The following is a 17,383-nucleotide window of genomic DNA, read 5'->3' as shown; positions in this document are numbered from 1 at the left end:
AGGATGAAAACTTACACCAGGGCTGCAACAAGTGTCTTGTTGAACTATTAGATACGACTGTTACCTGGGCACTGAGGACCCCTTGAGTTCATGGACCAGCAGGTGAGAAGCGGGTCTTAGTCCTTTCAGGAGAAACAGGAATGTGTTACATTACAGGGACTGGGAGAAATATGTTTGGCATCTAGGCGATCCTCTTGGTACTCCTTTCAATTCTCCTAGTAAATAGCCAAATGTAGCAAGTATTTGGGTCTGAGAAAGGCATGGTGGTCAGGGATTCAGGTTCTTCTGAATGAAAAACCTTTCATAGAACATTTTTTATTCCCATTTTCTTTATATTCATTATAACAGGGCCAATATCTTTATTAATTTTAATATTACAAACTGTAAAATTTTAACTGCTTTTTGCCTTATTATTTTAAGAATTACTAAGCATTTAACTCCAACTCAGATAGATGAGGTACATTCTTTCCTGGTAGAAAAAAATAAAATAAAAACAAAAGCAAGATACTGTTTGCAATTCATTTTAGAAATTAAATATTTACTGTGTTATAGCTTGAGACGAAAATACTTTCCAAGAGCAAAATTTTGATCATGACTGCTGATTGATTTTCTTGACCTTTAAGAGTACACAGTTTAATTGTCATGACATTTAAGATAACGAAAGGCTTTTGAAGCAATTTTGCGAGGAAAAACAGTACTTTGTTACATAATCTATCTTAGAGTACCAGTAAATTTTTATCTGTTTAAATTAGATATAATTTAAAAAATACAAACACATCTAATATATTTGATGTTTAAAATTATATTTCCAACAACAAAAAAAGGGAGGCTCATAAAGCCACTTGAAAGGTTTATTTCTGAATTGTCTTTTTTCTTCCTCTTATTGTATAGCAAAATAGTAGAGAGTTAAGGTTTGAAAATGATTTTCAAATCATTTGGTTCAGCTCCCTCATTTTTTAGAGAAAGAACTTAGAAAGTTTATTTGAGTTACCTAGGGTCATGCTGCTAATTACTGCCATAACTCCCAACTAACATGTGTCAAAATCTATTGTAAAATGTTCTCTGTCTCAATGTTCTTGGAATAATTATAGTCAGTGTTTATTTTTTCCATATTTCTTGATGACAAATTTCTTGCTTTCATTAGTGTGCTTGTTTTTCAATATCTAAGTAAATCGAAGTAGTCTGCATTTTTATTTCTTCCCTGAAAAATATTTCCCAGATATAACACAAGTATTTAAAGAGGCTTGCTTTATATGTGCCTATCTAACATTAAAATTTAAAAGAATCATCATATATAAAAAAGGCTATTCACCCAATATCTATTTTTTTGTAACTCACAGTAAGTTTAGAATTTCTTTCCGATATATTTTACATAAGAATGATGCTCCTCAGGAAACCAGTGTCAGCAGTTCAAAGAAGAAAAGATATTTAAATTTTTCAGAGTTTATTTGAGCAAGTAGCTATTCGAAGAGGGCAGCACCAAACTGAAAGTGGTTAGGGGCGCTGCTGAGACAGGCATTCAGGGAGAGAATTTTACAGAGAAAAAGTGGAAGCAAAGTAAGAAAATTATTGATTGGCTGTTGCTTAAAGCCTGGTTGACTGTGATTGATGTCCTTAGGTTTGGATTTTGTAATCTTGAGGCATTCACAGACTTATATTTTGGTTTGCTGATATAGGTCGCCATGGCATTAGAGCCACATCAGTCTAATGGTCTCCTTGTTTAATAATTAACAGTATGAATGTAAATAGATTCTTATTGAAACTCTTGTGTTGCTTAGATTTTGATATCTCTTAAGTCTTGGAAAGGTTTTGCTAGACACAAGGTGTTTTTTATTGTTGTTTTTAATTCCCACTAAAAGTATTAGTGATTCAATGGAGTTTGCTAATGGTTAGAAAGTTTCTAATAACCTACTATTGCCAATTTTTCTCCCCGGGTTTCATTTGTCCTTCCCTCTTTTTCTTTGGAATTATATGAAATCTAATACCTTAAATTTATTAGAGTTTGATAGGTTTAAAAATAACTTAGTAACTATAAAATAGAATAACTTGATATGATTTTAAATTTTGATTATTCTTCACCCTACCCCTTTCCTGTCAGAATTTCTCTCCATTATCCCTTCATCACAGATGTAATTGATGTTTTGAAAAATATGAGATATTTGTGATGCAGTGCTTCTATTTGACATTTTTTTCAGTGCTTTACAATTGAATTTTATTTTTATTACCTTTTTTAACATACTGACACTAATGGCATTTATGTACTTATTGCTTATTGTATGGTATACATTTCATAATGTTTTCCACAAATGGAGCCAGAAAGCAAATTACTTTTGTATGATTTATTGCTATTGATATGGGTGCTACAAGCTTCAAAATAAGTACAGGTTTATTTATATTGATATTTGCAAATGGTTTATCTGGTCATTATAGGAGAGGTTTCTGTGTGGAACATAAAAGACATTCTCTCTGCTGCAGCTTATTAATATCTGTGCTAATAAAACCACTTTGCTTTTATGTGACATATTTCTGTTGGGAATTTGAGCACTTTTCCTGTGATCAGTGTCAGAGAACTGCAGCTGCCTCTAGCTGAGAGCACCTCAATTACTAAATTATGTATAATTTCATGTAGGACACCATATATTTTATTTTCAGCATGCTTTAAGAACACTCCAATATGAAATACAGTTACTTGAAAATGTAATGTTTGAAACTTGGGCATAAGTAGCTTCAGTGTTAATCAAGTAGATTGAAGTAATAAAACAGTACCCACTACTTATTCATTAGAGACTTAAGCTTGCCACATTCTTTGAGAAAGCATGTTAAAAAGCCTTAGCTCAACAAAGTAGTTTGGAGGCAGAGTTATTCATTTTCTCTGCTGATCACTCAGGAATGTGTTCATTTTTTAACTTTTTGCAGGCCTCCCTTTACCTCATTTTGCACCATTTCTTTTTAAAATACCCCTAACTCAATCATAAACTTGATTATCAAAAAATACTTTGGGGGACAAAATAGATTTTATGCCTTGATGTTAAATTCTGTGTTCAATGACTCTCATGCTGTCTTTATAAATCAGCATAAAAATCATAAGAAGGATTTCATCAAGATTTTCCTAATTCATGAAAGGACTGATGGTGTTTATTTTTAATTTCGCAGAAACCTGTACTTAGAAATGAATCTATTTAACTAAAATCTTGCATTATTATAAGCTTGATGTTGTGTTCAGAAATGAAAAGTATCATGGATAGCTAAAATAATTTATAATGACAGAAAAAATCCTAAGCACATCCTCTAATATCTCTAAGAGAATCATTTAAAAACCTTGAAAATAGACTCCAACCTGAAGTCATCACCTACATCCAGTCATGAATTTGTAAAAGCTCATTCGTAGCATACTCTTTTTTCCAGACCTTCAGAATCCCTGACCCTCCTGCTCTGAATCCTTAGCTGAAATCTGGATGCCGGGATCTTCGACAGGGATTCCCAATCATTTTTGACCTTTTTAGAATTGTGCCATGAGCCAAACATTTTCCAATTTCTCTGCGTCCGGAGCTCTCATCTGTATGTTTAATTTTCTAAACAGGAGTCTTTTGTGTGGAAATGATATGTTAACTAGATAAACTTGCTTACATGGATCTATCATTTCTATATTGTGATTTGTAGGTAATAAATTTACATTTAAAAGTGATTAGTGTTTGCAAAACACATTAACCTAATGGATTCCAAATTTTTATTTTAATAAAATGTTATTTTTCACCACTTTCAAAGAAAACATTTCTCCTCTATTATACAAAACAGGTAAAAGTGGAAATGCTCTGGAGAGTAGAGGAAGGTGACAACCCCACTCTGTGACTTGCTGTTTGAGATGGCACAAAGGTGCTTTTCAGAAGCCCCCAGTGCTCTATAGAAAACAGTCTTCAAATCATCTCCTTAATCTAATGTATTCTCTAATGTGGGAAATTTTGGAAACAAACTTAGGACAACCTCTTTTTAAGTACACATTGAGCACACGTCATGACTATAAAGCTGAGTAAGATGAACATATTTGTAATGATTTCATGAAGAGCCTGAATTCACACAGATATTTTCTGTGGAATGATTTTCTTATTTAAATGCTCAAAAATATTGTAAATTCGAGAATTCATTGGGTTAAAATTTGGTCAAATTGCAGTAATAGAGTGCTGAGTCTCATATCTTGGAAAATTATAAAACGCCTTATTTTTCTCTTTCTCTGCTTCTTCCCATTGTCTATTGCATTGGTAAAAAAAATTTATCATGAAGAACTAATTAAAATTATTAAAACAACTTAATTCTGTTTAACGTATAATTTATCACTTTGAATTTATAGAAAGTAAATATATAAAAAGAAATAGAAGATGTAACAAAATCAGAGTATTGTTAGACACTCTGAAATCTCAGATATTCCTGACAGAATATTTGGATTTCATTTTTTTGCTTTTGGTATTTATAGATGATTGTCATTCTTAGAATAAACCAGCTGCCAGCTATTTTGCAGAATGGAAAGAGGAAGCAAAATGCATTAGAGAAATGAATCAATGTTGCTCTGAGGCAACAGTGCTAATGTGTTAAGAGCCCATATTTTATAAAAACTGTTGAATGTTAATATTACTAACACTACAAGAGTTTTCTAGTTTCTGACGGCCAGACTATAAGATAATGAATTCTATTGTTTTAAGCCACTAAATGTATGGTAATTCATTATAGAAGCAATAGGAAACTAATAGACTTAGCCACTTAAACCAGGGCAAATTAACACAGTGTAGAAAAAACAAAATCTGGTCAGTTCTTTTTTAACTGATCTTATCAATTAAGAAGTGACCGGATTTTGTTAACAAGGAACAGAGAAGAAGAATACTGAGAGGAGAATGGATTCATCAGCAGGATTATTACTTTGTTTACTGTGCTTATGAAGGCTGTGGGACACCTCTAAACCTATGGGCTCCCAGCCCCACAATGCTCTCTGTGCACTTATTGGTAGAGAAGGGAGAACAAATGTACTCACATTTGTCTGTCCATTGTCTACCTCATTAATTGTTTGGATGGCTTTTCTGCTTTTGCATAAATAATGAAAGGGTTAACCAAGTGTGGGGACAGAGTCTCAGAGAGCAGTTTCCAGGCTCTCGGCCTCACATGGAAAGGTGCTGGCTCGGTTATTAGATGGCCATCAGCTGTGGCTGGGTGGCCATCAGCTGTTACTGGTCAGCCATTAGCCACTAATATAACTGCCGTGGCTACGCTAGGGGGTTGGTTGTTGGTAGAGAAGTGGTAGGCGGATTGTGGCTAGCAAGTGGGGATGGTTGGTAGAGAAGCACGGATTGCAACTAGAGAGTGGGGTTGGTTGGTTGGCAGAGAAGCAGGCGGTGGATCGGGCATCCTGTGTCTCCAACCCAGCCACCAGTGTGAATATAGTGGTGTGAATCCCCTATCTATGGCTCCATGGGTGTTCCTTTTTGGCCTCACCATATCCTGTGTTCTTGTGCGGGGAGCGGGAGCTGAGTCTCCTGTATGACACCAAGTTACTAATATTTGAAGCTCAATAGCAGTATCTAAATTATAGTTTTTGGTTGTCTTAACTCACATTTTTGCTTTTCCCCAGTTTATTGAAAATTTCGGTCATGCTGAGCTGGGTTGGAAATTTGCCTTTTCTACTCACAATCATATCTCTTGGACATACTGCTTAACGTCCCCAAATCTTAGCTTCCTCATCTATAATAGGGGGAGGTAGAGCCATTTCATGCTTGGTATAAACTATTTCAAAATATGTACTCAGTAACAAAAGAGGAGTCTTTTCCCTTCATCACTGAAATTGATTGCCTTAGTAACCTGTTGATTTATGGCTTTACACGTTACTGTAGTAAAAGTATTATCATATTTAGCTCAGCTTCCTGCAATGTCAAAAATATTAGATATGAAGACAGATACCTGTTTGACCTTGACAAGTTTCCTTAAGCATTTTGAGCATCACTTCTCTCATCAATAATACAGAGATAATGGGAAATGTGAAAATAGCATGACCACTTTCTGGCAAACCATACGTGCTCAATGAGTGTCAGTCTCTTCTCTTTTTAAAAAAATAATGAACTTTAAAATTGTGACAGAATGTATTACTTTGAAAGGTCACATGAAAATTAACACTGTGTTTTGTTTCACTTAATGAACAGCCATCACTAACGAAATAAAGATACAATATCTTATAACAGAAATTTTTGATTCTCTGAATTCTAATAATGACCATGACCGATAAATAGGATTTTACTCAATACATTCTCACTTTAAATGCATAAGTAAATTATTTCACAGTTTATGAAATGTAGTCATTAAAAAAAATTCTTAGATTTTTAGCATTCACTTACAACATTTAATCTATGCTAGCACTAGTCTTACCCCTCTCCTCCCAGAAACATAATAAGCAGATCAGGGAAGGAAATAGGGGAAAGAAAGTCTGCAGGGTCCTCATCTGAACTGAAACCTGGTCTGATCTGAAAAACATATTCTTGCCTTGATTTATCTCCTCTGACAAACTCTGCCAATCCCGTAAGATCCCCACATGGAAACCAATCTTAATACTTGAGCCCAAACATCAAAACCTCTTAAATAGCTATCCTGCACTAGACTATGTCATAGTGTGGTCTCACTTACTGCAATAGGTAATACACACAATCACTTGATCAACAGGTTATTCTCTTCTTTTGGGGTAGTTGGCATTCACTTTGATAATCCAAATGACTAAGTGAAGGATGGTGGGCTGCGATCTCCTAAACTAAATGATTGCAGTGAAGAAGAGGCTAGTGGAGGGGAGGATATGAAAGAAAAGACTGTTGAAAGAGGGAAAAGAGAATGCATCTGGTGAAAGCTATGTCTATTTTTGATGTTTTTTAAACCTCTTCTATGGTATAGGAAAGAAGTGGACACTGGGTGACTTCACCTTACAACAAAATGCCCTGACTAACCAACGGGAGAAAAGCAGCCCCAATTCTTTGCAAACAGTATAATTGTTTAACTCTTACTTTCAGTAAATTCCTCTAACCTTAGCAATCAGAAAACTTCATACTTTCCCTTTTCTAGCTCTTTGGTGGAAATGACACTTGTACTTTCACAATATAATACATTAAAGATATCTTTCAATTTTTTTCCCCCTCAGGAAGCTGCACATTTTTTATGGAATAGGAGGAACAAAGAGTGACTTTTTTCAGCTTTACCCAGTATTTTTCCCCCAGGAATTTATGTCATGTATCGATCTGAAAGAACTGAAGATGGCTTAGAAAATAAAATACAGTATGAAAGAAGATATATAAGGCTAAAGCAAATAAATGAATTAACATGCTTGTGGGTTAAGGAGATTTAAAGTATTTGGTGCTAAGTTTGACTCCAGGCTTTCTGATAGTTACTACAAACAAGGGAAACATAATGGGCTGTACAGCTTTTATAGTCAGTGAAGCAGCAGATATATTCATATATCAAATTAGACTTTTTTTTTATTTAGCATGAATCTCAGGCAAGAATTTAATGTAAGGCCCTTGTTTACAAAGGAAGAACACTAAGCTATGGCTATGTATGAATAGCTTGGCAAACACTGAAGGGAGAAAAGATCTGGCAAGTAAATAAAACACTCTATGCAGTGACTTAAAGTAACAAGACAGAAACTTGATTCAAATACAAAAGAACATGTCTATGTATTTTGATCACATTGTTAATACATAAAGAGCTTGGGTTTTTTAATTGTTGTTAATCAAACACAATGTTTTTCCAGCTAGTCACTTTATCTAATTTTTTATTCTCCAATTGGTTCTTAACTTTGATCATTTAATCATGAGGCTGATAAGAACATCTTTATTACTAATGAATGGAGTATAGAACATTCAAGGGGCTTGTTCATGGTTAGATGAGAGCAAAGCAAATCAGAATTTTCTGATTCCCAATGTAGGACTTGGTTTCTTAGCAACACTTCCTTCTGGGTGCTGGTTCAATTATCCAGTTCCTTTACTAGGAATAATACCACTTCTAGAAACACAGTTCTCGCTACCAAATTAAGAATTGTCAAGTGGGGCAGCGGGGTGGCCCAATGGTTAGAGTAAGGTGCTCATAATACCAAGGTCGATGGTTTGAGTCCCACATGGGCCAGTGAGTTGCTCCCTCCACAATTAGATTGAAAACAATGACTTGACTTGGAGCTGAGCTGCGCTCCCCACCGCCACAACTAGGTTAAAAAAAACAACGACTTGACATCCTGGAAAAACATACTGTTCCCCAATATCCCCCCCCCACAAAAAAAAAATTGTCAAGTGGAAGTATTTATTACAAGATCTCCTTATCAGATGCAAAAATAAAAAAAATAGTTTTGACGTTCCTTGACATAAAAGCAAGGATTACCAATGTCTTTTCTCCTCCCTGTCTCCATCCTATCAAAAAATATGGAATTGTAGAACTCAAAGAAACATTCTTGAGGAATGGAAACCAATTAAATATGTAAGAGAGAACTAGAAGCTGAGGGAGAAAGACTTGCTAATTAGTTAAGAGCACAGACCCAACAATTCTGGAAGATTTTGACCTGATATAACAGTTTAAAAAACAGACAGATTTACAGTAGCATTTGACAACTATATGAAACCATCAATATATACACATTAATTTGTTTTGATATTTGATTACATGCAAATATTTAAATATGGATAAACAGTTTTTTATCTAATTTTTTTAAATCAAAAAGTTCAATAATATTAGAAAGATATCTTACCAATTAGCATCCTGTTTTGATCTAAGATTGATATTATTGATCCCTTTCTTTCTCTTCACTTGGTGGTTCATTCATGATCTCAGTTTCATAAAAATAATCTTTCTTACCCCTAATTAGACTTGTTATCAAAAATGAATTGTATAGAATTTTGAGTCTACAACTTCATTTTTAGCATTAAAAAAGTATTATATAGTTTCCTTATTGTTACGCTAGTTGCTGATACTTTGTCCCCCCTAATTTACAACCACCTCCAAGTAGAATGAAAGTTCCCTCAGGAAGATATTTTTATTTTATTGTTCACTGATATTACCTAAGAACATCAAAGAGTATCTGGCAAGAAGAAAAACTCAATGAATACTCTCTGAGTCAATTAATTAATCACTATGATAAAATAAAGTGGCAAAGGCTTTGTGTGACAGCAAATTATTTACGTATGTTATTACACAAAGGTGAGTTAAAGGGTGTCTGCTCCTAGAGTCAAAATACATGCTCTGCACGATACTGTGTGGATGGCTTGACACTGGTCACTTGACATAGATAATTGTCTTTCCTAGTGTCTTTTAATTGTAGCACAATGCCTCATATAGGCTTGTGAGAATCTAGCAACCAACCTGGTTTCAAATGTTAAATATCCTACTTATGACTCCTTTGGTGTTTGTTATCTTTTTCAAAATTGTGATACAAAAACTAGGTAAAACAGGAAGGGATGATTAATCTCCATAATTCATCCTTTTTTTTGTTTTTTCCTCTGTTTCTGTTACTTTTACTTTTTCCCTCTTGGACGTCTTACTACCATCATTTATCTCTGCTTTTATACTTTCCCTTATTTCTTCTCTTTCTTTTCCTTTTCTCTAGTAATCCAAATTCTGTCCAGTTTTTTGAAAATAAATAAAATGAGGAAATAAGTTAAACATAAAAATTGTGTTTTATATGAAATTCTTATTTTATGTCCATAACTATTTTTAAATGTAAATTATTAATTGTGTTATGGTAGAAGTCTTTTTCATATATATGCATGTACATCTTTCTTCAAAAATCACAGAGCCTATTATAAAAATTGAGAAACTATAGAAGAGTACTAAAAGCTTTAAAATTTCACCATTCAAGTACAACCACTGTTAAAATGAGTGCTGGGATGGTAGTGACAGAATCACAGTTTTGGACATGTTAAGCTTAAGATATCTATAAGACATTTCAAATATGTAGTAAGAACTATCGATTTGAAGTTCAAGAGAGAAGTTCGATTTGGGGATATATATTTGGAAATCATCAACATATAAATGGTATTTAAAGCCATGAGACCAGATGAGATCATGAAAAGAGGGAGAGTAGAAAGAAAGATACCAGATGCAATGACTGGGTCTTGGAAGATTTCAACATTAAAAGATCAGGGAGACAGGAGGAACCAGCAAGCGTGTCTCAGAGTAAATAGAGTATAGAGAGGGAGGGCAACGAGGAAAAATGGTGTCCTGGAAATCAAGTGAAGTAAGTCACTCAAGGGAGAGTGGTCAACTGTGTCGAATGCTAGTATCATATGTGTTTCTAAATGGTTCAGAGATACCTTAACACTTACTCAAATCTATCTGAGTTAGTAAAATAATAAATATTATTAACATCACTCAATTAAAATTATGTTGAGCACTACTTAATATCAGGGATATGGATGGTATTGGAGATGCAAATATATATCCCATCCTCAAGGAACTTGCAGCATGATATGATTCCAGGCTCTTTGAAGCTTTTCTGTCTTGTGTGGAATGAATGAGAGACAAGAACAGTAAGCATCCCTGGCAGGAAGGATCCTGTGGTGTATCTTTATCTTCTCCAAAGAATATTCAATAATTTATACAGCTCAGGTGGAATAGGAGATTTTTTCTTTCAGACTCAATATCATGATAAGCCTCCAGTAGTGAGACTTTTAGAGGTTTCAGTTTATTTCTGTGATGTTAGACAGTCCAGGATTCTCAACAGAATCAACTATTTAGGTGAAATATAAATCTATCATTGAGACTCTTGAGAGATTAAGATTACAAAAATTAATAGTGCCAAGTCTTTCCCAAAATACTTGTTGATATTTAACATCAAGTGAAATTTTAGTTTTTTAATTGGAGGTTAATTTGGTTCATGACATTTTTTATAGTTTTTCCAAATCTTCAGGCTTTCTATGAAGGTTTTCTACTTTATCCTTTTTCTACTTTAAACACAGAGCTGTTCCCACAGAGAAGAATTTTTTTTTGCCATAGGGATCTCACTTGAACAAATATAATTAAAATCACACAGGCTTCAACTTAATACTAAAATACATTTTAAAATATTATTAAAACCTTTGAAATGATGAAAACTTGGATGGGAATTTCTTTAGAGAAAAGACTCAAGTATCTTAGCTCCATCTCTAGGGAAAGTAAAGGAAGAAGGGGAGGAGAGGAGAGAATTTCAAAGGGGAGGGTAAAAGATGACAGGAAAGAAGAGAAAAAGAAAACTAATTTGAAGAATATTTGATACCTGGGGTTTCAGTCTATAGTTCTTGCTTCTCTTTATTTTCTTCTTCCTTGCTCCCATAGCTACTCTCAAGTAGCACATCTCAAATCCTCTAGATGACGGGGTGACCTTGTAATTCGCTATTTTCAATTTCCTTGAAGAAGAAGCAAGAAAAATTAGAAGGAAAGTCCCTCTTTCTTTATAGCTCAATTATGTTAATATTTAAATAATATGCTTTATTACATATTTTTCAGAAAGCTGCTCCAATTTTAATATGCTCACACTTAGAAAGATTAACACACACACACAAGTCACTCAGCATGGAAAATTATGCACTAGTCTTCAAATTTCAAAGCCACTCATTAGGTTTTATAATATTTAATAAATATGTGGAAGCGTTTATACCCACACCCGGAAGTGGTTTTGCAATCTCCAATATACGATGATGGACATCTTAGAAATGATTTAAATGTATAAGAAACACACAAAATGGCATTCAGTCATAAAGCAGATTTGTACAACTTGCTCACAAATTGCTCACACTCCTACAAACATCATTCAGAGCATCAACTAGAACACTCCTAGTATCCTAGAAGGTCCCTCCTACGCTCCCTTCTACCCAGTTTTGCCCCCTGTAGGTAAACACTCTCCTGATTCTAAAACCATAGGTTAGTTATGTCTGTTTTTACAATTTATGAAAGTGTGATCGTAGTTTATTAAATTATTTTACATCTGGCTTCTTTCACTCAACACAATAATTTTGAAATTGATTCCATCTTTTTCTGCTTAGTTGCAGATCATTGTTTCTCAGTGATAGCATAGCAATGAGTGCTACTGAATATAGCATTTCATTGTAGGAATATACCACCATTTATTTATTCATTCTACAATTATGGGTATTGAGATCATCATTTTCAGTTCAGGGATCTTATGAAAAATAATACTAAGAATTTCTAGTAAATGTGTTTTGTGAAGATATGTACATACAATTTAGTTGGGTATCCCTAAGAGTAGAATTTTTGAATCATAGCTTAAACAGAAGTTCAGCTTTAGTAAATACTGCTAAACTATAAATTGCCTCAATTCACAATCCCAGGAGAAGGTATGAGAGTTAAAGCTGCTGCTATACATCCTCACCAATACTTGGTATTCTAAAAAATATTTTTCATTTTAGTCATTCAGACGTGTATGTACCTTCAGCTCATTGTGGCTTTAATTTGCTTTTCCCTGCATGGCGGAGGAAAGGTAAACATGCTTTTATAAGTTCATAGGCCATTTTGATTATCTATTATGAAATGCTTATATAAGACTGTGTAAGATATTTTAGTTATTTTTATGGGGTTGTCTTTTTATTAATAGGATTGTAACAGTTATGTGTGTATTCTTAGAGTTCGTTGTTGATGTGTGTATTACCAATATCTTTTCACACTGTGCTTGTAGCTTATTACATTGTGGAATTTAAAAGCAATTCAAAACAATAACAAAAATTTGCTTTTCTTTCCACTTTATTTTTCACTTCAATAAGTAAATATCGAGTGATATGCATTCATAGAAAACACTGCTTAAAATTAAAGTTTTGTGATTTTAATTTAGCAATAATCATTCACATAAATCACCCAAGAACATATATAGGAAAGTTTGTCATTTGAAGTGTTTCTATTTTAATAGCAAATCAAGGATTTTATTTTTAGTCCAGAAACATATATTTTTGTGATAATAAAATTTATTAAAGTTTATGGTCTATGATGTCCCTTAAAAATACTGCTGTCACCCTATGACACTCCCCCATTCAGGCCTACAATGATGACTTCATTGTCAATTCCACTATCCACTTGGAGGGTAACTCATGCCCTTTACAGACTGAATTCTGCCTTCATTTCCTAGAGAAAATTGGGAGCAATCCTGTGTTCCAGACTGGTGACCCATGCAGAGCTTACCTGACTCAGGTTATCTCCCTCCTTAGAATACCTTTCCTTTTATCTATGACTTCCAATTTTTTTGCTTATTTGATTTTTATTCATCTTCAAGGCAAATTCTTGTCTGATCATCATCTCTGTGAAACTTTAATTGTATCTTTTTAATTTTATTAAATTTATTGGGGTGACATTGTTTAATAAAATTATATAGGTTTCAAGTGTACAATTCTATCATATATCACCTATATATTGTATTGTGTGTTTACCACCCAAAGTCAATTCTCCTTCATCACCATATATTTGAGCCTGTTTACCTATTCTACCTACCTTTCCCACCCCCTTACCCTCTGGTAACCACTAAACTGTTATCTGTGTTTGAGTTTTTGTTACTCTGTCTTGTTTGTTTGTTGCTTTAAGTTTTGTGTCCCACATATGAGTGAAATTATATGGCTCTTGACTTTTTCCATCTGACTTACTTTGCTAGCATGATATTCTCAAGATCTTTCCATGTTGTCCCAAATGGCAGTATTTCATCTTTTTTATGGCTGAGTAGTATTCCATTGTGTATATATACCACATCTTCTTTATCCAATCATCCATCGAAGGATATTTTGGCTGTTTCCATGTCTTAGCCACCATCAATAATGCTGCAATGAACATAGGGGCACATATATCTTTATGAATAAGTGCCGTCAAATTTTGGGGGTTAGATACCCAGAAGAGGGATTGCTGGGTCATATGGTAACTCTATTCCTAATTTTTTGAAGAACCTCCATAGATAATATAATAACTACATACATACATAACCCTAGAGTCAGGGGACACCAAAGCAATACTCCCTGATCTGCCAAGTGTGCCACAGGATCCCAGGAAAAATCCCAGAGAGAGTTTTCATACTTTACTCAGAATCACCCCACCTTTCTGAGAGCTGGGGAATGAATAGGCAAGCTTCTTGCCTAACTCTCTCACTCATTTAAAAAAAAAAAAAATGCTTTTCCTAGAAAAACTTTAGTGAATTCATGGTAACTGGCTCAATATTATCCCCAATCATATTTAAAATCAGTGGACAACACAGCTTGGGCCGTGTTATTTCAGATGACACAAATGAAAAGATTTTAAGAGCTGGCAAATAACAGCCTCCTTTTTTATCTTCACACACACAAAAAATAATCAGTCATTTTTTTTCTTTCTTGTGCTTTATCTATTATAAATGGTAGTATTTATCTCTTATTCTTTGAGTAATTAATCTGTGGACTTTTCCTCCTCCTCCTCCTCCTTCTTCTCCTTCTTCTTGTCTAGAAAGAGAGCCAGTACCACCTACTGTGTATTATTACTTTCAGTGTACAGAAACAATTTTTTATTCAATGAATTCAAGGGTATAAGAATTCTTTATTTTCATTATATTCTTTTTATAATTTTATTTTTAGGTTAAATCTACAAATCTATAACAATGCAGAAAATAGTTTTGATCATCCAGAGTATGGCCTTACCAGGGATTCTTAAAGCTGTTCCACTTGTCCTTAGTAAATAACAACATATTTATGAAAACCTCAAGAAAAACAGAAAATCCGTTTTAAAGAGACCACTTTTTCACAATAATCACACAATGGTTGCTTTTTTGAAAATGGATGTAATCAGTAACATAATCAAAAATATGCTTTAAAATAATGATACAACCATTTTAAATTTTATCTTTTCTTAAAAATATATAATTTTGTTTCTAGGTTTATTTGTTTAAATATCCGTGGATAATGACTAGGCAACAAATACCAGTGTACTACAAAATTTGCATAAATCACATTATGACTTTATTTACTTGAGATACCTAAATTAGTATGATAGTTTAAGAGCATTATAAAAGTTTTAATTAATTTTCTTTTTGTTTACTATCTTCATATTTAAGATGAGCTTTTATAGGATTGGTGGCAAAGTCAACGTCTTTTTAAAATGCCCAGAAATTTTTAAATGATTTCATAATTTCCTTAACACAAAGTAGAGTTCATTAAATATCATCCCAGTGGATATTCCCTTTGAAAATAATCCATCAAAACATCTTAATAACTGAAAACATCACTAAGCAGTTTAATTGTAAATGTATGGTGAGTATGATAATCTTTGACTTATTTGTTGCCTTTCTCTCTTCTTCCCTTCCTTCTCAATCTTAGGGCCTGGTCTTACGGAAAAGGTTTGAGACAAGCATGTATTAGTTGGTTGGGTGGGATGGTTATTGCATGATTTTAAGCCACATGTTGTAGAACAATCTTATCTGGCGTCTCTGCTTCTCCCACTACCTTCTTGGGTCCCTTCGCAAAACTGCACGTGTAAGGTCCTGTTCCAGAGATCATCAAATAGGGGGTTAAAAATCATCAGGGTTGAAGTATTGGGCATCATTTTATGTTGTTAAAAGGGCAAAAAAGTGAAAGTTAACCCCTTAATTTTTTTAATTAACTGGGTTTTTCATTTAAGGAAAAAAATACAATTCATAATATTTACTGATATCTAAATTAACCCAAACCAACTCTTCAAACTGTATTACTAGTTTGCTATGGGTTAAATGAGAGAAACTGAGACTGCTGTTCCATACTGACTCTCAAGTCAATTCATTACAGCGCAAATTCAGTTGACAATAGGAATATTTTTAGCCATTGATTTTTGACAGAAGGGAAAATAGAAATTTTTTTTTCTGAATTATAAAATGTTTAAAGAATTAGAGAGGAAACGTATTTTAAAAATAATGGTACTGCAGTTCTGTCATGGTAAAATATTCCTAACAAAATCATATTCCTGGAAACCAAACATTGAAGATACCAAGGCATATTCAGCATGAAGTTAATAAAACTAGAAGTGTTCATGTGGTCATATGTTTCTGTAAAACTTTTTTTAAATGTTACTTTTCATACACAATGGGTTACAACGTACATTGAAAGGCTGAAGTAGTCATTGGCTTTCTGACATTCCAGTAAAGGACAAGGAGACGTGTGAGTACATTTTGTTTGGATTTGTGGGATATATTTATGTATTTGTTCCTTGCATATAATAGTGAAGTTAATGCTGGAAATCCCAGAACAGGAAAGGCTTCCAGGAAAATGCCTACATCATCTGTGCCAGCTCACCTGGGTCATGAAGGTGCAGGGTCAGAGGTCATCTTGCAATATGAGCATATCCTAAGGCATGCAGCGTGATGGAGAAGAAAAAAGTTTGGAAAAGAGTGAGTCAGACCTGAAACATAAAAAATGGAATTCTCTTTCTGCATTGGAAATAATAATATGAAATCATTCACACATTAAGCATGAAAGTATGCAATCAAAAGATGAAGAGAAAAAATATATAAAAGACATGTGAGGCAGTTAATTAATTAGTAAGAACATCATGTTATTTGTCTGGATTGTAAGATATTTATAGTATGGATCAGCTTCTTAAACTAGTTAGTATTGATTCATTTCTTCGTTATAAATAAAAGTTCATCTTGTATCTGATAATGTGCTTGTGATTTTAGATTTTTTATCTTAAAAAATTTTCCTCAGAGTGTATAATTTTCTATACTCACAAAACTCCCCTCAATGGAGCACATTAATTGTCCCTTTAAGGGTACTATATTACCCACTGATTTTAGGTAGGATATGTGAGTCAAAGAAAAAAACCGTGTTCCACAGCCTACTGCTTCCTGATACCACATATTACAATACTGATACACCCTGGACACGTCAGCATCACTTTCCTACAGACCTCTTGGTTCTTGTAATGTGTTTCATTGACAGTTTTCTCTCTCTCTAGGTGGTACATTCTTGACCGCTATAGGATCTTTTGGGATCCTAAAAATTTGTTGTGGGAAAGCAATACATTCTCATTCAAATGTGGAAGAATAATGATACCTTAGAGATTTTCCATAAAGTATTGACCTACTAAAAACTACGAATCTAATTTGCAGTATAACTGTACTGCTTTCCTCTCTTTACGTCAATCTCTTGGGATAAAGTTGTCCTTTCACTCCTAGGGGGCAAAGTTCTCACATTCTTAAGAATACACTCGTTCTTAATCTAGAAAGCCCTCTGAATCCCAAAGTCAGAAAAATCTAAACAGATTGTCTGCCATTTTCTATATTCATTTCAAATTTTTAGCATCTCAGGAGAGTAAATTCAGTAGCTGACATTGGTTGAAACATTTGAGGAGTATGCATGCTGAACCTACCTTTACGTAGTTGTTAGGCATATTTTCACAGAAACTAGTCAGAATAAAT

General features: G+C 33.8%; 1 pseudogene; it reads right to left on the bottom strand.

Moving 5' to 3' along the window:
• The window catches only part of LOC109445101 (developmental pluripotency-associated protein 2), a 136,451-nt pseudogene that overhangs the window by 60,974 nt on the left and 58,094 nt on the right, over positions 1-17,383 (bottom strand).

This window comes from Rhinolophus sinicus, linkage group LG01 (assembly GCF_036562045.2).
Source record: "Rhinolophus sinicus isolate RSC01 linkage group LG01, ASM3656204v1, whole genome shotgun sequence".
Classification (NCBI taxonomy): Eukaryota; Metazoa; Chordata; class Mammalia; order Chiroptera; family Rhinolophidae; genus Rhinolophus; species Rhinolophus sinicus.
The sequence above is the reverse complement of the archived record's forward strand: the minus strand, read 5'-3'. Positions and strand labels throughout refer to the sequence as shown.